The following is a 20,948-nucleotide window of genomic DNA, read 5'->3' as shown; positions in this document are numbered from 1 at the left end:
CCGACCATCTGCGTTGGTGGTATAGTGGTGAGCATAGCTGCCTTCTAAGCAGTTGACCCGGGTTCGATTCCCGGCCAAGGCATTGCCTTTTGCTCAAGCTGTCGTTAAAACAGTCGTCCGGGGCCCCTGGCCAACTCCTCATTTAACTCGTGGCTGGAGCAAAACTTTTGCATGGGTCTTTGGGCAGCAGTAAAGGACTAGGTCTCCCCGTCGGGGAATCGAACCCCGGTCTTCCGCGTGACAGGCGGAGATACTGTCCACTATACTAACGAGGAATTGCAGAGACAGGTAGTCGCCCCTGATCAGCGCCCCCCGACCAGGAACGGCCTCATGCGTCATTTTAGGTCATCGCTTCACAGAAGCCAGTGAAGCCAAACAAATCATCTAATACCATTTAAATATGAAGTGTCTGTGTAAAACGGGTTACGTTATTAAATTAGAGAGCTTGCTTTTTTAATAAAGAGCCTGGTAGGTCAGGTCAAAAAGTTAATGCGTTTTTTTCCAGTGCCGGGCCCAAACAAAGAGAGTTTCGGGTCCTGCCAGCTGCTAATGTGTTGAGAGCATTCTTGCTGACCGCACAAGGCGGCATCCAGTCTATGCCCGACCCATTTCCTTTTGCTCAAGCTGTCGTTAAAACAGTCATCCGGGGCCCCTGGCCAACTCCTCATTTAACTCGTGGCTGGAGCAAAACTTTTGCATGGGTCTTTGGGCAGCAGTAAAGGACTAGGTCTCCCCGTCGGGGAATCGAACCCCAGTCTTCCGCGTGACAGGCGGAGATACTGTCCACTATACTAACGAGGAGTTGCAGAGATAGGTAGTCGCCCCCGATCAGCGCCCCCCTGACCAGGATTGGCCTCATGCGTCATTTTAGGTCATCGCTTCACAGAAGCCAGTGAAGCCAAACAAATCATCTAATACCATTTAAATATGAAGTGTCTGTGTAAAACGGGTTACGTTATTAAATTAGAGAGCTTGCTTTTTTAATAAAGAGCCTGGTAGGTCCGGTCAAAAAGTTCATGCGTTTTTTTCCAGTGCCGGGCCCAGACAAAGAGAGTTTCGGTTCCTGCCAGCTGCTAATGTGTTGCCAGCATTCTTGCTGACCGCACAAGGCGGCATCCAGTCTATGCCCAACCGCCTGCGTTGGTGGTATAGTGGTGAGCATAGCTGCCTTCCAAGCAGTTGACCCGGGTTCGATTCCCGGCCAACGCATTGCCTTTTGCTCAAGCTGTCGTTAAAACAGTCGTCCGGGGCCCCTGGCCAACTCCTCATTTAACTCGTGGCTGGAGCAAAACTTTTGCATGGGTCTTTGGGCAGCAGTAAAAGGACTAAGTCTCCCCGTCGGGGAATCGAACCCCGGTCTTCCGCGTGACAGGCGGAGATACTGTCCACTATACTAACGAGGAGTTGCAGAGATAGGTAGTCGCCCCCGATCAGCGCCCCCCGACCAGGAAAGGCCTCATGCGTCATTTTAGGTCATCGCTTCACAGAAGCCAGTTAAGCCAAACAAATAATCTAATACCATTTAAATTTGAAGTGTCTGTGTAAAACGGGTTAAGTTATTAAATTAGAGAGCTTGCTTTTTTAATAAAGAGCCTTGTAGGTCAGGTCAAAAAGTTAATGCGTTTTTTTCCAGTGCCGGGCCCAAACAAAGAGAGTTTCGGGTCCTGCCAGCTGCTAATGTGTTGCGAGCATTCTTGCTGACCGCACAAGGCGGCATCCAGTCTATGCCCGACCATCTGCGTTGGTGGTATAGTGGTGAGCATAGCTGCCTTCCAAGCAGTTGACCCGGGTTCGATTCCCGGCCAACGCATTGCCTTTTGCTCAAGCTGTCGTTAAAACAGTCGTCCGGGGCCCCTGGCCAACTCCTCATTTAACTCGTGGCTGGAGCAAAACTTTTGCATGGGTCTTTGGGCAGCAGTAAAGGACTAGGTCTCCCCGTCGGGGAATCGAACCCCGGTCTTCCGCGTGACAGGCGGAGATACTGTCCATTATACTAACGAGGCGTTGCAGAGACAGATAGTCGCCCCCGAACAGCGCCCCCCGACCAGGAACGGCCTCATGCGTCATTTTAGGTCATCGCTTCACAGAAGCCAGTGAAGCCAAACGAATAATCTAATACCATTTAAATATGAAGTGTCTGTGTAAAACGGGTTACGTTATTAAATTAGAGAGCTTGCTTTTTTAATAAAGAGCCTGGTAGGTCCGGTCAAAAAGTTCATGCGTTTTTTTCCAGTGCCGGGCCCAAACAAAGAGAGTTTCGGTTCCTGCCAGCTGCTAATGTGTTGCCAGCATTCTTGCTGACCGCACAAGGCAGCATCCAGTCTATGCCCAACCGCCTGCGTTGGTGGTATAGTGGTGAGCATAGCTGCCTTCCAAGCAGTTGACCCGGGTTCGATTCCCGGCCAACGCATCGCCTTTTGCTCAAGCTGTCGTTAAAACAGTCGTCCGGGGCCCCTGGCCAACTCCTCATTTAACTCGTGGCTGGAGCAAAACTTTTGCATGGGTCTTTGGGCAGCAGCAAAGGACTAGGTCTCCCCGTCGGGGAATCGAACCCCGGTCTTCCGCGTGACAGGCGGAGATACTGTCCATTATACTAACGAGGAGTTGCAGAGACAGATAGTCGCCCCCGAACAGCGCCCCCCGACCAGGAACGGCCTCATGCGTCATTTTAGGTCATCGCTTCACAGAAGCCAGTGAAGCCAAACGAATAATCTAATACCATTTAAATATGAAGTGTCTGTGTAAAACGGGTTACGTTATTAAATTAGAGAGCTTGCTTTTTTAATAAAGAGCCTGGTAGGTCCGGTCAAAAAGTTCATGCGTTTTTTTCCAGTGCCGGGCCCAAACAAAGAGAGTTTCGGTTCCTGCCAGCTGCTAATGTGTTGCCAGCATTCTTGCTGACCGCACAAGGCAGCATCCAGTCTATGCCCAACCGCCTGCGTTGGTGGTATAGTGGTGAGCATAGCTGCCTTCCAAGCAGTTGACCCGGGTTCGATTCCCGGCCAACGCATTGCCTTTTGCTCAAGCTGTCGTTAAAACAGTCGTCCGGGGCCCCTGGCCAACTCCTCATTTAACTCGTGGCTGGAGCAAAACTTTTGCATGGGTCTTTGGGCAGCAGTAAAGGACTAGGTCTCCCCGTCGGGGAATCGAACCCCGGTCTTCCGCGTGACAGGCGGAGATACTGTCCATTATACTAACGAGGAGTTGCAGAGACAGATAGTCGCCCCCGAACAGCGCCCCCCGACCAGGAACGGCCTCATGCGTCATTTTAGGTCATCGCTTCACAGAAGCCAGTGAAGCCAAACGAATAATCTAATACCATTTAAATATGAAGTGTCTGTGTAAAACGGGTTACGTTATTAAATTAGAGAGCTTGCTTTTTTAATAAAGAGCCTGGTAGGTCCGGTCAAAAAGTTCATGCGTTTTTTTCCAGTGCCGGGCCCAAACAAAGAGAGTTTCGGTTCCTGCCAGCTGCTAATGTGTTGCCAGCATTCTTGCTGACCGCACAAGGCAGCATCCAGTCTATGCCCAACCGCCTGCGTTGGTGGTATAGTGGTGAGCATAGCTGCCTTCCAAGCAGTTGACCCGGGTTCGATTCCCGGCCAACGCATCGCCTTTTGCTCAAGCTGTCGTTAAAACAGTCGTCCGGGGCCCCTGGCCAACTCCTCATTTAACTCGTGGCTGGAGCAAAACTTTTGCATGGGTCTTTGGGCAGCAGTAAAAGGACTAAGTCTCCCCGTCTGGGAATCGAACCCCGGTCTTCCGCGTGACAGGCGGAGATACTGTCCACTATACTAACAAGGAGTTGCAGAGATAGGTAGTCGCCCCCGATCAGCGCCCCCCGACCAGGAAAGGCCTCATGCGTCATTTTAGGTCATCGCTTCACAGAAGCCAGTTAAGCCAAACAAATCATCTAATACCATTTAAATATGAAGTGTCTGTGTAAAACGGGTTAAGTTATCAAATTAGAGAGCTTGCTTTTTTAATAAAGAGCCTGGTAGGTCAGGTCAAAAAGTTAATGCGTTTTTTTCCAGTGCCGGGCCCAAACAAAGAGAGTTTCGGGTCCTGCCAGCTGCTAATGTGTTGCGAGCATTCTTGCTGACCGCACAAGCCGGCATCCAGTCTATGCCCGACCATCTGCGTTGGTGGTATAGTGGTGAGCATAGCTGCCTTCCAAGCAGTTGACCCGGGTTCGATTCCCGGCCAACGCATTGCCTTTTGCTCAAGCTGTCGTTAAAACAGTCGTCCGGGGCCTCTGGCCAACTCCTCATTTAACTCGTGGCTGGAGCAAAACTTTTGCATGGGTCTTTGGGCAGCAGTAAAGGACTAGGTCTCACCGTCGGGGAATCGAACCCCGGTCTTCCGCGTGACAGGCGGAGATACTGTCCACTATACTAACGAGGAGTTACAGAGACAGGTAGTCGCCCCTGATCAGCGCCCCCCGACCAGGAACGGCCTCATGCGTCATTTTAGGTCATCGCTTCACAGAAGCCAGTGAAGCCAAACAAATCATCTAATACCATTTAAATATGAAGTGTCTGTGTAAAACGGGTTACGTTATTAAATTAGAGAGCTTGCTTTTTTAATAAAGAGCCTGGTAGGTCAGGTCAAAAAGTTAATGCGTTTTTTTCCAGTGCCGGGCCCAAACAAAGAGAGTTTCGGGTCCTGCCAGCTGCTAATGTGTTGCGAGCATTCTTGCTGACCGCACAAGGCGGCATCCAGTCTATGCCCGACCCAGTGAAGCCAAACAAATCATCTAATACCATTTAAATATGAAGTGTCTGTGTAAAACGGGTTACGTTATTAAATTAGAGAGCTTGCTTTTTTAATAAAGAGCCTGGTAGGTCAGGTCTTCCGCGTGACAGGCGGAGATACTGTCCACTATACTAACGAGGAGTTGCAGAGACAGGTAGTCGCCCCTGATCAGCGCCCCCCGACCAGGAACGGCCTCATGCGTCATTTTAGGTCATCGCTTCACAGAAGCCAGTGAAGCCAAACAAATCATCTAATACCATTTAAATATGAAGTGTCTGTGTAAATTAGAGAGCTTGCTTTTTTAATAAAGAGCCTGGTAGGTCAGGTCAAAAAGTTAATGCGCCCCCCGACCAGGAACGGCCTCATGCGTCATTTTAGGTCATCGCTTCACAGAAGCCAGTGAAGCCAAACGAATATTCTAATACCATTTAAATATGAAGTGTCTGTGTAAAACGGGTTACGTTATTAAATTAGAGAGCTTGCTTTTTTAATAAAGAGCCTGGTAGGTCCGGTCAAAAAGTTCATGCGTTTTTTTCCAGTGCCGGGCCCAAACAAAGAGAGTTTCGGTTCCTGCCAGCTACTAATGTGTTGCCAGCATTCGTGCTGACCGCACAACCCGGCATCCAGTCTATGCCCAACCGCCTGCGTTGGTGGTATAGTGGTGAGCATAGCTGCCTTCCAAGCAGTTGACCCGGGTTCGATTCCCGGCCAACGCATTGCCTTTTGCTCAAGCTGTCGTTAAAACAGTCGTCCGGGGCCCCTGGCCAACTCCTCATTTAACTCGTGGCTGGAGCAAAACTTTTGCATGGGTCTTTGGGCAGCAGTAAAGGCAGAGATGGGGGACTCGAGTCACATGACTTGACTCGAGTCAGACTCGAGTCGCAAATTTAAGGACTTGAGACTTGCTTGACTAAATTAAAAAAATGACTCGACTTGACTTTGACTTGAGATCCAATGACTTGAGACTTGACTTGACTTGAACTGTATGACTCGAGAATGACTTGATATACATTTTTATATAAATCATCGCAACATCCATTGATAAACAAAATGAAAGCAACGGAACCATTGACGTCATCAGATTCTGCGCGATTGCGTGACGCTGCACAAGTCCAGAAATAGCCTACATCGCGCTGAGCGCGCTAAATACAAAAACATCTCCCTGCATCGTATCTTTTTGGATATAAACACTAGAAAATGACCATATTCATGCAAGAAGATTTTTTGTACGCATAATAACTGGCAAGGGATATCGGACGACCATCACAACCTCGAACAGTCGAACTTCATTCACCACGTCTAAAAGTAAGCTATGGCTTGTTTAACCTGTTTGTTATAGTTAATTTGACTATCTTTAAATCTAGAGAGATTAATATTGGTCAAAACAGCATGCCTCTTTATACACAATTATGTTTTCAAATGTAGCTTAATGTTGTCAATATTCAAATGATAATTAATGACGGTATATGTTTTGTATAACATTTGCCACATTTCTTTTTAAATCATGCTTTAAAGCCAAAAATGTTGTTCTTTCCAATGACGAAAAACAATATAGAAAACTGTTAGTTTTGTCGTTTATGTTTCTCTTAATGTTATCAGGGTTTGGTGGCAAAAAATGCCAGCAGAATTAATATGCACCCAAAATTCAAAATGTGGTGAAAAAATGGCCCTAGTATGGCCCTGGCCAACTCCTCCTTTAACTCGTGGCTGGAGCAAAACTTTTGCATGGGTCTTTGGGCAGCAGTAAAGGACTAGGTCTCCCCGTCGGGGAATCGAACCCCGGTCTTCCGCGTGACAGGCAGAGATACTGTCCACTATACTAACGAGGAGTAACAGAGAAAGGTAGTCGCCCCCGATCAGCGCCCCCCCGACCAGGAACGGCCTCATGCGTCATTTTAGGTCATCGCTTCACAGAAGCCAGTGAAGCCAAAAAAATCATCTAATACCATTTAAATATGAAGTGTCTGTGTAAAACGGGTTACGTTATTAAATTAGAGAGCTTGCTTTTTTAATAAAGAGCCTTGTAGGTCAGGTCAAAAAGTTAATGCGTTTTTTTCCAGTGCCGGGCCCAAACAAAGAGAGTTTCGGGTCCTGCCAGCTGCTAATGTGTTGCGAGCATTCTTGCTGACCACACAAGGCGGCATCCAGTCTATGCCCGACCATCTGCGTTGGTGGTATAGTGGTGAGCATAGCTGCATTCCAAGCAGTTGACCCGGGATTGATTCCCGGCCAACGCATTGCCTTTTGCTCAAGCTGTCGTTAAAACAGTCGTCCGGGGCCCCTGGCCAACTCCTCATTTAACTCGTGGCTGGAGCAAAACTTTTGCATGGGTCTTTGGGCAGCAGTAAAGGACTAGGTCTCCCCGTCGGGGAATCGAACCCCGGTCTTCCGCGTGACAGGCGGAGATACTGTCCACTTTACTAACGAGGAGTTGCAGAGACAGGTAGTCGCCCCCGATGAGCGCCCCCCGACCAGGAACGGCCTCATGCGTCATTTTAGGTCATCGCTTCACAGAAGCCAGTGAAGCCAAACAAATCATCTAATACCATTTAAATATGAAGTGTCTGTGTAAAACGGGTTACGTTATTAAATTAGAGAGCTTGCTTTTTTAATAAAGAGCCAGGTAGGTCAGGTCAAAAAGTTAATGCGTTTTTTTCCAGTGCCGGGCCCAAACAAAGAGAGTTTCGGGTCCTGCCAGCTGCTAATGTGTTGCGAGCATTCTTGCTGACCGCACAAGGCGGCATCCAGTCTATGCCCGACCATCTGCGTTGGTGGTATAGTGGTGAGCATAGCTGCCTTCCAAGCAGTTGACCCGGGTTCGATTCCCGGCCAACGCATTGCCTTTTGCTCAAGCTGTCGTTAAAACAGTCGTCCAGGGCCCCTGGCCAACTCCTCATTTAACTCGTGGCTGGAGCAAAACTTTTGCATGGGTCTTTGGGCAGCAGTAAAGGACTAGGTCTCCCCGTCGGGGAATCGAACCCCGGTCTTCCGCGTGACAGGCGGAGATACTGTCCACTATACTAACGAGGAGTTGCAGAGACAGGTAGTCTCCCCCGATCAGCGCCCCCCGACCAGGAACGGCCTCATGCGTCATTTTAGGTCATCGCTTCACAGAAGCCAGTGAAGCCAAACGAATATTCTAATACCATTTAAATATGAAGTGTCTGTGTAAAACGGGTTACGTTATTAAATTAGAGAGCTTGCTTTTTTAATAAAGAGCCTGGTAGGTCCGGTCAAAAAGTTCATGCGTTTTTTTCCAGTGCCGGGCCCAAACAAAGAGAGTTTCGGTTCCTGCCAGCTACTAATGTGTTGCCAGCATTCTTGCTGACCGCACAAACCGGCATCCAGTCTATGCCCAACCGCCTGCGTTGGTGGTATAGTGGTGAGCATAGCTGCCTTCCAAGCAGTTGACCCGGGTTCGATTCCCGGCCAACGCATCGCCTTTTGCTCAAGCTGTCGTTAAAACAGTCGTCCGGGGCCCCTGGCCAACTCCTCATTTAACTCGTGGCTGGAGCAAAACTTTTGCATGGGTCTTTGGGCAGCAGTAAAGGCAGAGATGGGGGACTCGAGTCACATGACTTGACTCGAGTCAGACTCGAGTCGCAAATTTAAGGACTTGAGACTTGCTTGACTAAATTAAAAAAATGACTCGACTTGACTTTGACTTGAGATCCAATGACTTGAGACTTGACTTGACTTGAACTGTATGACTCGAGAATGACTTGATATACATTTTTATATAAATCATCGCAACATCCATTGATAAACAAAATGAAAGCAACGGAACCATTGACGTCATCAGATTCTGCGCGATTGCGTGACGCTGCACAAGTCCAGAAATAGCCTACATCGCGCTGAGCGCGCTAAATACAAAAACATCTCCCTGCATCGTATCTTTTTGGATATAAACACTAGAAAATGACCATATTCATGCAAGAAGATTTTTTGTACGCATAATAACTGGCAAGGGATATCGGACGACCATCACAACCTCGAACAGTCGAACTTCATTCACCACGTCTAAAAGTAAGCTATGGCTTGTTTAACCTGTTTGTTATAGTTAATTTGACTATCTTTAAATCTAGAGAGATTAATATTGGTCAAAACAGCATGCCTCTTTATACACAATTATGTTTTCAAATGTAGCTTAATGTTGTCAATATTCAAATGATAATTAATGACGGTATATGTTTTGTATAACATTTGCCACATTTCTTTTTAAATCATGCTTTAAAGCCAAAAATGTTGTTCTTTCCAATGACGAAAAACAATATAGAAAACTGTCGTTTGTTTTGTCGTTTATGTTTCTCTTAATGTTATCAGGGTTTGGTGGCCAAAAATGCCAGCAGAATTAATATACACCCAAAATTCAAAATGTGGTGAAAAAATGGCCCTAGTATGGCCCTGGCCAACTCCTCCTTTAACTCGTGGCTGGAGCAAAACTTTTGCATGGGTCTTTGGGCAGCAGTAAAGGACTAGGTCTCCCCGTCGGGGAATCGAACCCCGGTCTAAAGCGTGACAGGCGGAGATACTGTCCACTATACTAACGAGGAGTAACAGAGAAAGGTAGTCGCCCCCGATCAGCGCCCCCCCGACCAGGAACGGCCTCATGCGTCATTTTAGGTCATCGCTTCACAGAAGCCAGTGAAGCCAAAAAAATCATCTAATACCATTTAAATATGAAGTGTCTGTGTAAAACGGGTTACGTTATTAAATTAGAGAGCTTGCTTTTTTAATAAAGAGCCTGGTAGGTCCGGTCAAAAAGTTCATGCGTATTTTTTCCAGTGCTGGGCCCAAACAAAGAGAGTTTCGGTTCCTGCCAGCTGCTAATGTGTTGCCAGCATTCTTGCTGACCGCACAAGACGGCATCCAGTCTATGCCCAACCGCCTGCGTTGGTGGTATAGTGGTGAGCATAGCTGCCTTCCAAGCAGTTGACCCGGGTTCGATTCCCGGCCAACGCATTGCCTTTTGCTCAAGCCGTCGTTAAAACAGTCGTCTGGGGCCCCTGGCCAACTCCTCATTTAACTCGTGGCTGGAGCAAAACTTTTGCATGGGTCTTTGGGCAGCAGTAAAAGGACTAGGTCTCCCCGTCGGGGAATCGAACCCCGGTCTTCCGCGTGACAGGCGGAGATACTGTCCACTATACTAACGAGGAGTTGCAGAGATAGGTAGTCGCCCCCGATCAGCGCCCCCCGACCAGGAAAGGCCTCATGCGTCATTTTAGGTCATCGCTTCACAGAAGCCAGTTAAGCCAAACAAATCATCTAATACCATTTAAATATGAAGTGTCTGTGTAAAACGGGTTAAGTTATTAAATTAGAGAGCTTGCTTTTTTAATAAAGAGCCTGGTAGGTCAGGTCAAAAAGTTAATGCGTTTTTTTCCAGTGCCGGGCCCAAACAAAGAGAGTTTCGGTTCCTGCCAGCTGCTAATGTCTTGCGAGCATTCTTGCTGACCGCACAAGGCGGCATCCAGTCTATGCGCGACCATCTGCGTTGGTGGTATAGTGGTGAGCATAGCTGACTTCCAAGCAGTTTACCCAGGTTCGATTCCCGGCCAACGCATTGCCTTTTGCTCAAGCTGTCGTTAAAACAGTCGTCCGGGTTTTGCTTTTTGCTAATGTCTCAAAAAGTTCATGCGTTTTTTTCCAGTGCCGGGCCCAGACAAAGAGAGTTTCGGTTCCTGCCAGCTGCTAATGTGTTGCCAGCATTCTTGCTGACCGCACAAGGCGGCATCCAGTCTATGCCCAACCGCCTGCGTTGGTGGTATAGTGGTGAGCATAGCTGCCTTCCAAGCAGTTGACCTGGGTTCGATTCCCGGCCAACGCATTGCCTTTTGCTCAAGCTGTCGTTAAAACAGACGTCCGGGGCCCCTAAAAGAGTAAGCTATGGCTTGTTTAACCTGTTTGTTATAGTTAATTTGACTATCTTTAAATCTAGAGAGATTAATATTGGTCAAAACAGCATGCCTCTTTATACACAATTATGTTTTCAAATGTAGCTTAATGTTGTCAATATTCAAATGATAATTAATGACGGTATATGTTTTGTATAACATTTGCCACATTTCTTTTTAAATCATGCTTTAAAGCCAAAAATGTTGTTCTTTCCAATGACGAAAAACAATATAGAAAACTGTCGTTTGTTTTGTCGTTTATGTTTCTCTTAATGTTATCAGGGTTTGGTGGCCAAAAATGCCAGCAGAATTAATATACACCCAAAATTCAAAATGTGGTGAAAAAATGGCCCTAGTATGGCCCTGGCCAACTCCTCCTTTAACTCGTGGCTGGAGCAAAACTTTTGCATGGGTCTTTGGGCAGCAGTAAAAGGACTAAGTCTCCCCGTCGGGGAATCGAACCCCGGTCTTCCGCGTGACAGGCGGAGATACTGTCCACTATACTAACGAGGAGTTGCAGAGATAGGTAGTTGCCCCCGATCAGCGCCCCCCGACCAGGAAAGGCCTCATGCGTCATTTTAGGGCATCGCTTCACAGAAGCCAGTTAAGCCAAACAAATCATCTAATACCATTTAAATATGAAGTGTCTGTGTAAAACGGGTTAAGTTATTAAATTAGAGAGCTTGCTTTTTTAATAAAGAGCCTGGTAGGTCAGGTCAAAAAGTTAATGCGTTTTTTTCCAGTGCCGGGCCCAAACAAAGAGAGTTTCGGGTCCTGCCAGCTGCTAATGTGTTGCGAGCATTCTTGCTGACCGCACAAGGCGGCATCCAGTCTATGCCCGACCATCTGCGTTGGTGGTATAGTGGTGAGCATAGCTGCCTTCTAAGCAGTTGACCCGGGTTCGATTCCCGGCCAAGGCATTGCCTTTTGCTCAAGCTGTCGTTAAAACAGTCGTCCGGGGCCCCTGGCCAACTCCTCATTTAACTCGTGGCTGGAGCAAAACTTTTGCATGGGTCTTTGGGCAGCAGTAAAGGACTAGGTCTCCCCGTCGGGGAATCGAACCCCGGTCTTCCGCGTGACAGGCGGAGATACTGTCCACTATACTAACGAGGAATTGCAGAGACAGGTAGTCGCCCCTGATCAGCGCCCCCCGACCAGGAACGGCCTCATGCGTCATTTTAGGTCATCGCTTCACAGAAGCCAGTGAAGCCAAACAAATCATCTAATACCATTTAAATATGAAGTGTCTGTGTAAAACGGGTTACGTTATTAAATTAGAGAGCTTGCTTTTTTAATAAAGAGCCTGGTAGGTCAGGTCAAAAAGTTAATGCGTTTTTTTCCAGTGCCGGGCCCAAACAAAGAGAGTTTCGGGTCCTGCCAGCTGCTAATGTGTTGAGAGCATTCTTGCTGACCGCACAAGGCGGCATCCAGTCTATGCCCGACCCATTTCCTTTTGCTCAAGCTGTCGTTAAAACAGTCATCCGGGGCCCCTGGCCAACTCCTCATTTAACTCGTGGCTGGAGCAAAACTTTTGCATGGGTCTTTGGGCAGCAGTAAAGGACTAGGTCTCCCCGTCGGGGAATCGAACCCCAGTCTTCCGCGTGACAGGCGGAGATACTGTCCACTATACTAACGAGGAGTTGCAGAGATAGGTAGTCGCCCCCGATCAGCGCCCCCCTGACCAGGATTGGCCTCATGCGTCATTTTAGGTCATCGCTTCACAGAAGCCAGTGAAGCCAAACAAATCATCTAATACCATTTAAATATGAAGTGTCTGTGTAAAACGGGTTACGTTATTAAATTAGAGAGCTTGCTTTTTTAATAAAGAGCCTGGTAGGTCCGGTCAAAAAGTTCATGCGTTTTTTTCCAGTGCCGGGCCCAGACAAAGAGAGTTTCGGTTCCTGCCAGCTGCTAATGTGTTGCCAGCATTCTTGCTGACCGCACAAGGCGGCATCCAGTCTATGCCCAACCGCCTGCGTTGGTGGTATAGTGGTGAGCATAGCTGCCTTGCAAGCAGTTGACCTGGGTTCGATTCCCGGCCAACGCATTGCCTTTTGCTCAAGCTGTCGTTAAAACAGACGTCCAGGGCCCCTGGCCCACTCCTCATTTAACTCGTGGCTGGAGCAAAACTTTTGCATGGGTCTTTGGGCAGCAGTAAAGGACTAGGTCTCCCCGTCGGGGAATCGAACCCCGGTCTTCCGCGTGACAGGCGGAGATACTGTCCATTATACTAACGAGGAGTTGCAGAGACAGATAGTCGCCCCCGAACAGCGCCCCCCGACCAGGAACGGCCTCATGCGTCATTTTAGGTCATCGCTTCACAGAAGCCAGTGAAGCCAAACGAATAATCTAATACCATTTAAATATGAAGTGTCTGTGTAAAACGGGTTACGTTATTAAATTAGAGAGCTTGCTTTTTTAATAAAGAGCCTGGTAGGTCCGGTCAAAAAGTTCATGCGTTTTTTTCCAGTGCCGGGCCCAAACAAAGAGAGTTTCGGTTCCTGCCAGCTGCTAATGTGTTGCCAGCATTCTTGCTGACCGCACAAGGCAGCATCCAGTCTATGCCCAACCGCCTGCGTTGGTGGTATAGTGGTGAGCATAGCTGCCTTCCAAGCAGTTGACCCGGGTTCGATTCCCGGCCAACGCATCGCCTTTTGCTCAAGCTGTCGTTAAAACAGTCGTCCGGGGCCCCTGGCCAACTCCTCATTTAACTCGTGGCTGGAGCAAAACTTTTGCATGGGTCTTTGGGCAGCAGTAAAAGGACTAAGTCTCCCCGTCTGGGAATCGAACCCCGGTCTTCCGCGTGACAGGCGGAGATACTGTCCACTATACTAACAAGGAGTTGCAGAGATAGGTAGTCGCCCCCGATCAGCGCCCCCCGACCAGGAAAGGCCTCATGCGTCATTTTAGGTCATCGCTTCACAGAAGCCAGTTAAGCCAAACAAATCATCTAATACCATTTAAATATGAAGTGTCTGTGTAAAACGGGTTAAGTTATCAAATTAGAGAGCTTGCTTTTTTAATAAAGAGCCTGGTAGGTCAGGTCAAAAAGTTAATGCGTTTTTTTCCAGTGCCGGGCCCAAACAAAGAGAGTTTCGGTCCTGCCAGCTGCTAATGTGTTGCGAGCATTCTTGCTGACCGCACAAGCCGGCATCCAGTCTATGCCCGACCATCTGCGTTGGTGGTATAGTGGTGAGCATAGCTGCCTTCCAAGCAGTTGACCCGGGTTCGATTCCCGGCCAACGCATTGCCTTTTGCTCAAGCTGTCGTTAAAACAGTCGTCCGGGGCCTCTGGCCAACTCCTCATTTAACTCGTGGCTGGAGCAAAACTTTTGCATGGGTCTTTGGGCAGCAGTAAAGGACTAGGTCTCACCGTCGGGGAATCGAACCCCGGTCTTCCGCGTGACAGGCGGAGATACTGTCCACTATACTAACGAGGAGTTGCAGAGACAGGTAGTCGCCCCTGATCAGCGCCCCCCGACCAGGAACGGCCTCATGCGTCATTTTAGGTCATCGCTTCACAGAAGCCAGTGAAGCCAAACAAATCATCTAATACCATTTAAATATGAAGTGTCTGTGTAAAACGGGTTACGTTATTAAATTAGAGAGCTTGCTTTTTTAATAAAGAGCCTGGTAGGTCAGGTCAAAAAGTTAATGCGTTTTTTTCCAGTGCCGGGCCCAAACAAAGAGAGTTTCGGGTCCTGCCAGCTGCTAATGTGTTGCGAGCATTCTTGCTGACCGCACAAGGCGGCATCCAGTCTATGCCCGACCCAGTGAAGCCAAACAAATCATCTAATACCATTTAAATATGAAGTGTCTGTGTAAAACGGGTTACGTTATTAAATTAGAGAGCTTGCTTTTTTAATAAAGAGCCTGGTAGGTCAGGTCTTCCGCGTGACAGGCGGAGATACTGTCCACTATACTAACGAGGAGTTGCAGAGACAGGTAGTCGCCCCTGATCAGCGCCCCCCGACCAGGAACGGCCTCATGCGTCATTTTAGGTCATCGCTTCACAGAAGCCAGTGAAGCCAAACAAATCATCTAATACCATTTAAATATGAAGTGTCTGTGTAAATTAGAGAGCTTGCTTTTTTAATAAAGAGCCTGGTAGGTCAGGTCAAAAAGTTAATGCGCCCCCCGACCAGGAACGGCCTCATGCGTCATTTTAGGTCATCGCTTCACAGAAGCCAGTGAAGCCAAACAAATCATCTAATACCATTTAAATATGAAGTGTCTGTGTAAAACGGGTTACGTTATTAAATTAGAGAGCTTGCTTTTTTAATAAAGAGCCTGGTAGGTCCGGTCAAAAAGTTCATGCGTATTTTTTCCAGTGCCGGGCCCAAACAAAGAGAGTTTCGGTTCCTGCCAGCTGCTAATGTGTTGCCAGCATTCTTGCTGACCGCACAAGGCGGCATCCAGTCTATGCCCAACCGCCTGCGTTGGTGGTATAGTGGTGAGCATAGCTGCCTTCCAAGCAGTTGACCCGGGTTCGATTCCCGGCCAACGCATTGCCTTTTGCTCAAGCTGTCGTTAAAACAGTCGTCCGGGGCCCCTGGCCAACTCCTCATTTAACTCGTGGCTGGAGCAAAACTTTTGCATGGGTCTTTGGGCAGCAGTAAAAGGACTAAGTCTCCCCGTCGGGGAATCGAACCCCGGTCTTCCGCGTGACAGGCGGAGATACTGTCCACTATACTAACGAGGAGTTGCAGAGATAGGTAGTCGCCCCCGATCAGCGCCCCCCGACCAGGAAAGGCCTCATGCGTCATTTTAGGTCATCGCTTCACAGAAGCCAGTTAAGCCAAACAAATAATCTAATACCATTTAAATTTGAAGTGTCTGTGTAAAACGGGTTAAGTTATTAAATTAGAGAGCTTGCTTTTTTAATAAAGAGCCTTGTAGGTCAGGTCAAAAAGTTAATGCGTTTTTTTCCAGTGCCGGGCCCAAACAAAGAGAGTTTCGGTTCCTGCCAGCTACTAATGTGTTGCCAGCATTCTTGCTGACCGCACAACCCGGCATCCAGTCTATGCGCAACCGCCTGCGTTGGTGGTATAGTGGTGAGCATAGCTGCCTTCCAAGCAGTTGACCCGGGTTCGATTCCCGGCCAACGCATTGCCTTTTGCTCAAGCTGTCGTTAAAACAGTCGTCCGGGGCCCCTGGCCAACTCCTCATTTAACTCGTGGCTGGAGCAAAACTTTTGCATGGGTCTTTGGGCAGCAGTAAAGGACTAGGTCTCCCCGTCGGGGAATCGAACCCCGGTCTTCCGCGTGACAGGCGGAGATACTGTCCACTATACTAACGAGGAGTTGCAGAGACAGGTAGTCGCCCCCCATGAGCGCCCCCCGACCAGGAACGGCCTCATGCGTCATTTTAGGTCATCGCTTCACAGAAGCCAGTGAAGCCAAACAAATCATCTAATACCATTTAAATATGAAGTGTCTGTGTAAAACGGGTTACGTTATTAAATTAGAGAGCTTGCTTTTTTAATAAAGAGCCAGGTAGGTCAGGTCAAAAAGTTAATGCGTTTTTTTCCAGTGCCGGGCCCAAACAAAGAGAGTTTCGGGTCCTGCCAGCTGCTAATGTGTTGCGAGCATTCTTGCTGACCGCACAAGGCGGCATCCAGTCTATGCCCGACCATCTGCGTTGGTGGTATAGTGGTGAGCATAGCTGCCTTCCAAGCAGTTGACCCGGGTTCGATTCCCGGCCAACGCATTGCCTTTTGCTCAAGCTGTCGTTAAAACAGTCGTCCGGGGCCCCTGGCCAACTCCTCATTTAACTCGTGGCTGGAGCAAAACTTTTGCATGGGTCTTTGGGCAGCAGTAAAGGACTAGGTCTCCCCGTCGGGGAATCGAACCCCGGTCTTACGCGTGACAGGCGGAGATACTGTCCACTATACTAACGAGGAGTTGCAGAGACAGGTAGTCGCCCCCCATGAGCGCCCCCCGACCAGGAACGGCCTCATGCGTCATTTTAGGTCATCGCTTCACAGAAGCCAGTGAAGCCAAACAAATCATCTAATACCATTTAAATATGAAGTGTCTGTGTAAAACGGGTTACGTTATTAAATTAGAGAGCTTGCTTTTTTAATAAAGAGCCAGGTAGGTCAGGTCAAAAAGTTAATGCGTTTTTTTCCAGTGCCGGGCCCAAACAAAGAGAGTTTCGGGTCCTGCCAGCTGCTAATGTGTTGCGAGCATTCTTGCTGACCGCACAAGGCGGCATCCAGTCTATGCCCGACCATCTGCGTTGGTGGTATAGTGGTGAGCATAGCTGCCTTCCAAGCAGTTGACCCGGGTTCGATTCCCGGCCAACGCATTGCCTTTTGCTCAAGCTGTCGTTAAAACAGTCGTCCGGGGCCCCTGGCCAACTCCTCATTTAACTCGTGGCTGGAGCAAAACTTTTGCATGGGTCTTTGGGCAGCAGTAAAGGACTAGGTCTCCCCGTCGGGGAATCGAACCCCGGTCTAACGCGTGACAGGCGGAGATACTGTCCACTATACTAACGAGGAGTAACAGAGAAAGGTAGTCGCCCCCGATCAGCGCCCCCCCGACCAGGAACGGCCTCATGCTTCATTTTAGGTCATCGCTTCACAGAAGCCAGTGAAGCCAAAAAAATCATCTAATACCATTTAAATATGAAGTGTCTGTGTAAAACGGGTTACGTTATTAAATTAGAGAGCTTGCTTTTTTAATAAAGAGCCTGGTAGGTCCGGTCAAAAAGTTCATGCGTATTTTTTCCAGTGCCGGCCCCAAACAAAGAGAGTTTCGGTTCCTGCCAGCTGCTAATGTGTTGCCAGCATTCTTGCTGACCGCACAAGGCGGCATCCAGTCTATGCCCAACCGCCTGCGTTGGTGGTATAGTGGTGAGCATAGCTGCCTTCCAAGCAGTTGACCTGGGTTCGATTCCCGGCCAACGCGTTGCCTTTTGCTCAAGCTGTCGTTAAAACAGTCGTCCGGGGCCCCTGGCCAACTCCTCATTTAACTCGTGGCTGGAGCAAAACTTTTGCATGGGTCTTTGGGCAGCAGTAAAAGGACTAAGTCTCCCCGTCGGGGAATCGAACCCCGGTCTTCCGCGTGACAGGCGGAGATACTGTCCACTATACTAACGAGGAGTTGCAGAGATAGGTAGTCGCCCCCGATCAGCGCCCCCCGACCAGGAAAGGCCTCATGCGTCATTTTAGGTCATCGCTTCACAGAAGCCAGTTAAGCCAAACAAATAATCTAATACCATTTAAATTTGAAGTGTCTGTGTAAAACGGGTTAAGTTATTAAATTAGAGAGCTTGCTTTTTTAATAAAGAGCCTTGTAGGTCAGGTCAAAAAGTTAATGCGTTTTTTTCCAGTGCCGGGCCCAAACAAAGAGAGTTTCGGGTCCTGCCAGCTGCTAATGTGTTGCGAGCATTCTTGCTGACCGCACAAGGCGGCATCCAGTCTATGCCCGACCATCTGCGTTGGTGGTATAGTGGTGAGCATAGCTGCCTTCCAAGCAGTTGACCCGGGTTCGATTCCCGGCCAACGCATTGCCTTTTGCTCAAGCTGTCGTTAAAACAGTCGTCCGGGGCCCCTGGCCAACTCCTCATTTAACTCGTGGCTGGAGCAAAACTTTTGCATGGGTCTTTGGGCAGCAGTAAAGGACTAGGTCTCCCCGTCGGGGAATCGAACCCCGGTCTTCCGCGTGACAGGCGGAGATACTGTCCATTATACTAACGAGGAGTTGCAGAGACAGATAGTCGCCCCCGAACAGCGCCCCCCGACCAGGAACGGCCTCATGCGTCATTTTAGGTCATCGCTTCACAGAAGCCAGTGAAGCCAAACGAATAATCTAATACCATTTAAATATGAAGTGTCTGTGTAAAACGGGTTACGTTATTAAATTAGAGAGCTTGCTTTTTTAATAAAGAGCCTGGTAGGTCCGGTCAAAAAGTTCATGCGTTTTTTTCCAGTGCCGGGCCCAAACAAAGAGAGTTTCGGTTCCTGCCAGCTGCTAATGTGTTGCCAGCATTCTTGCTGACCGCACAAGGCAGCATCCAGTCTATGCCCAACCGCCTGCGTTGGTGGTATAGTGGTGAGCATAGCTGCCTTCCAAGCAGTTGACCCGGGTTCGATTCCCGGCCAACGCATCGCCTTTTGCTCAAGCTGTCGTTAAAACAGTCGTCCGGGGCCCCTGGCCAACTCCTCATTTAACTCGTGGCTGGAGCAAAACTTTTGCATGGGTCTTTGGGCAGCAGTAAAAGGACTAAGTCTCCCCGTCTGGGAATCGAACCCCGGTCTTCCGCGTGACAGGCGGAGATACTGTCCACTATACTAACAAGGAGTTGCAGAGATAGGTAGTCGCCCCCGATCAGCGCCCCCCGACCAGGAAAGGCCTCATGCGTCATTTTAGGTCATCGCTTCACAGAAGCCAGTGAAGCCAAACAAATCATCTAATACCATTTAAATATGAAGTGTCTGTGTAAAACGGGTTACGTTATTAAATTAGAGAGCTTGCTTTTTTAATAAAGAGCCTGGTAGGTCAGGTCAAAAAGTTAATGCGTTTTTTTCCAGTGCCGGGCCCAAACAAAGAGAGTTTCGGGTCCTGCCAGCTGCTAATGTGTTGCGAGCATTCTTGCTGACCGCACAAGGCGGCATCCAGTCTATGCCCGACCCAGTGAAGCCAAACAAATCATCTAATACCATTTAAATATGAAGTGTCTGTGTAAAACGGGTTACGTTATTAAATTAGAGAGCTTGCTTTTTTAATAAAGAGCCTGGTAGGTCAGGTCTTCCGCGTGACAGGCGGAGATACTGTCCACTATACTAACGAGGAGTTGCAGAGACAGGTAGTCGCCCCTGATCAGCGCCCCCCGACCAGGAACGGCCTCATGCGTCATTTTAGGTCATCGCTTCACAGAAGCCAGTGAAGCCAAACAAATCATCTAATACCATTTAAATATGAAGTGTCTGTGTAAATTAGAGAGCTTGCTTTTTTAATAAAGAGCCTGGTAGGTCAGGTCAAAAAGTTAATGCGCCCCCCGACCAGGAACGGCCTCATGCGTCATTTTAGGTCATCGCTTCACAGAAGCCAGTGAAGCCAAACGAATATTCTAATACCATTTAAATATGAAGTGTCTGTGTAAAACGGGTTACGTTATTAAATTAGAGAGCTTGCTTTTTTAATAAAGAGCCTGGTAGGTCCGGTCAAAAAGTTCATGCGTTTTTTTCCAGTGCCGGGCCCAAACAAAGAGAGTTTCGGTTCCTGCCAGCTACTAATGTGTTGCCAGCATTCGTGCTGACCGCACAACCCGGCATCCAGTCTATGCCCAACCGCCTGCGTTGGTGGTATAGTGGTGAGCATAGCTGCCTTCCAAGCAGTTGACCCGGGTTCGATTCCCGGCCAACGCATTGCCTTTTGCTCAAGCTGTCGTTAAAACAGTCGTCCGGGGCCCCTGGCCAACTCCTCATTTAACTCGTGGCTGGAGCAAAACTTTTGCATGGGTCTTTGGGCAGCAGTAAAGGCAGAGATGGGGGACTCGAGTCACATGACTTGACTCGAGTCAGACTCGAGTCGCAAATTTAAGGACTTGAGACTTGCTTGACTAAATTAAAAAAATGACTCGACTTGACTTTGACTTGAGATCCAATGACTTGAGACTTGACTTGACTTGAACTGTATGACTCGAGAATGACTTGATATACATTTTTATATAAATCATCGCAACATCCATTGGTAAACAAAATGAAAGCAACGGAACCATTGACGTCATCAGATTCTGCGCGATTGCGTGACGCTGCACAAGTCCAGAAATAGCCTACATCGCGCTGAGCGCGCTAAATACAAAAACATCTCCCTGCATCGTATCTTTTTGGATATAAACACTAGAAAATGACCATATTCATGCAAGAAGATTTTTTGTACGCATAATAACTGGCAAGGGATATCGGACGACCATCACAACCTCGAACAGTCGAACTTCATTCACCACGTCTAAAAGTAAGCTATGGCTTGTTTAACCTGTTTGTTATAGTTAATTTGACTATCTTTAAATCTAGAGAGATTAATATTGGTCAAAACAGCATGCCTCTTTATACACAATTATGTTTTCAAATGTAGCTTAATGTTGTCAATATTCAAATGATAATTAATGACGGTATATGTTTTGTATAACATTTGCCACATTTCTTTTTAAATCATGCTTTAAAGCCAAAAATGTTGTTCTTTCCAATGACGAAAAACAATATAGAAAACTGTTAGTTTTGTCGTTTATGTTTCTCTTAATGTTATCAGGGTTTGGTGGCAAAAAATGCCAGCAGAATTAATATGCACCCAA

The 20,948-nt window shown here is 48.1% G+C and overlaps 22 non-coding genes across 22 annotated transcripts; all 22 read left to right on the top strand.

Annotated features, from left to right (window-relative positions):
• The first annotated feature begins 10 nt into the window (after window positions 1–10).
• trnar-ucu (transfer RNA arginine (anticodon UCU)) lies at window positions 11–82 on the top strand. Its single transcript has one exon. It is a non-coding gene; the product is annotated as a tRNA-Arg (tRNA).
• A 1,055-nt stretch (window positions 83–1,137) lies between these two features.
• On the top strand, window positions 1,138–1,209 carry trnag-ucc (transfer RNA glycine (anticodon UCC)). The gene has a single exon. It is a non-coding gene; the product is annotated as a tRNA-Gly (tRNA).
• Window positions 1,210–1,738: 529 nt separating this feature from the next.
• Window positions 1,739–1,810, top strand: trnag-ucc (transfer RNA glycine (anticodon UCC)). Its single transcript has one exon. It is a non-coding gene; the product is annotated as a tRNA-Gly (tRNA).
• Window positions 1,811–2,338: 528 nt separating this feature from the next.
• Window positions 2,339–2,410, top strand: trnag-ucc (transfer RNA glycine (anticodon UCC)). The gene has a single exon. It is a non-coding gene; the product is annotated as a tRNA-Gly (tRNA).
• Window positions 2,411–2,938: 528 nt separating this feature from the next.
• On the top strand, window positions 2,939–3,010 carry trnag-ucc (transfer RNA glycine (anticodon UCC)). The gene has a single exon. It is a non-coding gene; the product is annotated as a tRNA-Gly (tRNA).
• Window positions 3,011–3,538: 528 nt separating this feature from the next.
• On the top strand, window positions 3,539–3,610 carry trnag-ucc (transfer RNA glycine (anticodon UCC)). The gene has a single exon. It is a non-coding gene; the product is annotated as a tRNA-Gly (tRNA).
• Window positions 3,611–4,139: 529 nt separating this feature from the next.
• trnag-ucc (transfer RNA glycine (anticodon UCC)) lies at window positions 4,140–4,211 on the top strand. The gene has a single exon. It is a non-coding gene; the product is annotated as a tRNA-Gly (tRNA).
• A 1,188-nt stretch (window positions 4,212–5,399) lies between these two features.
• On the top strand, window positions 5,400–5,471 carry trnag-ucc (transfer RNA glycine (anticodon UCC)). Its single transcript has one exon. It is a non-coding gene; the product is annotated as a tRNA-Gly (tRNA).
• A 2,049-nt stretch (window positions 5,472–7,520) lies between these two features.
• Window positions 7,521–7,592, top strand: trnag-ucc (transfer RNA glycine (anticodon UCC)). Its single transcript has one exon. It is a non-coding gene; the product is annotated as a tRNA-Gly (tRNA).
• Window positions 7,593–8,120: 528 nt separating this feature from the next.
• On the top strand, window positions 8,121–8,192 carry trnag-ucc (transfer RNA glycine (anticodon UCC)). The gene has a single exon. It is a non-coding gene; the product is annotated as a tRNA-Gly (tRNA).
• Window positions 8,193–9,645: 1,453 nt separating this feature from the next.
• On the top strand, window positions 9,646–9,717 carry trnag-ucc (transfer RNA glycine (anticodon UCC)). The gene has a single exon. It is a non-coding gene; the product is annotated as a tRNA-Gly (tRNA).
• Window positions 9,718–11,497: 1,780 nt separating this feature from the next.
• trnar-ucu (transfer RNA arginine (anticodon UCU)) lies at window positions 11,498–11,569 on the top strand. The gene has a single exon. It is a non-coding gene; the product is annotated as a tRNA-Arg (tRNA).
• A 1,055-nt stretch (window positions 11,570–12,624) lies between these two features.
• trnaa-ugc (transfer RNA alanine (anticodon UGC)) lies at window positions 12,625–12,696 on the top strand. The gene has a single exon. It is a non-coding gene; the product is annotated as a tRNA-Ala (tRNA).
• A 528-nt stretch (window positions 12,697–13,224) lies between these two features.
• trnag-ucc (transfer RNA glycine (anticodon UCC)) lies at window positions 13,225–13,296 on the top strand. The gene has a single exon. It is a non-coding gene; the product is annotated as a tRNA-Gly (tRNA).
• Window positions 13,297–13,824: 528 nt separating this feature from the next.
• On the top strand, window positions 13,825–13,896 carry trnag-ucc (transfer RNA glycine (anticodon UCC)). Its single transcript has one exon. It is a non-coding gene; the product is annotated as a tRNA-Gly (tRNA).
• Window positions 13,897–15,085: 1,189 nt separating this feature from the next.
• On the top strand, window positions 15,086–15,157 carry trnag-ucc (transfer RNA glycine (anticodon UCC)). The gene has a single exon. It is a non-coding gene; the product is annotated as a tRNA-Gly (tRNA).
• A 529-nt stretch (window positions 15,158–15,686) lies between these two features.
• trnag-ucc (transfer RNA glycine (anticodon UCC)) lies at window positions 15,687–15,758 on the top strand. The gene has a single exon. It is a non-coding gene; the product is annotated as a tRNA-Gly (tRNA).
• A 528-nt stretch (window positions 15,759–16,286) lies between these two features.
• On the top strand, window positions 16,287–16,358 carry trnag-ucc (transfer RNA glycine (anticodon UCC)). Its single transcript has one exon. It is a non-coding gene; the product is annotated as a tRNA-Gly (tRNA).
• Window positions 16,359–16,886: 528 nt separating this feature from the next.
• On the top strand, window positions 16,887–16,958 carry trnag-ucc (transfer RNA glycine (anticodon UCC)). Its single transcript has one exon. It is a non-coding gene; the product is annotated as a tRNA-Gly (tRNA).
• A 1,131-nt stretch (window positions 16,959–18,089) lies between these two features.
• On the top strand, window positions 18,090–18,161 carry trnag-ucc (transfer RNA glycine (anticodon UCC)). Its single transcript has one exon. It is a non-coding gene; the product is annotated as a tRNA-Gly (tRNA).
• Window positions 18,162–18,689: 528 nt separating this feature from the next.
• Window positions 18,690–18,761, top strand: trnag-ucc (transfer RNA glycine (anticodon UCC)). The gene has a single exon. It is a non-coding gene; the product is annotated as a tRNA-Gly (tRNA).
• A 1,189-nt stretch (window positions 18,762–19,950) lies between these two features.
• Window positions 19,951–20,022, top strand: trnag-ucc (transfer RNA glycine (anticodon UCC)). The gene has a single exon. It is a non-coding gene; the product is annotated as a tRNA-Gly (tRNA).
• The last annotated feature ends 926 nt before the right edge of the window (window positions 20,023–20,948 follow it).

This window comes from Rhinichthys klamathensis, unplaced genomic scaffold, assembly GCF_029890125.1.
Source record: "Rhinichthys klamathensis goyatoka isolate OS25496 unplaced genomic scaffold, OSU_Roscu_1.1 h1tg000176l_1, whole genome shotgun sequence".
NCBI lineage: Eukaryota > Metazoa > Chordata > Actinopteri > Cypriniformes > Leuciscidae > Rhinichthys > Rhinichthys klamathensis.
Note: the sequence above shows the minus strand (reverse complement) of the source record. Positions and strands in the feature narration are given on the sequence as shown.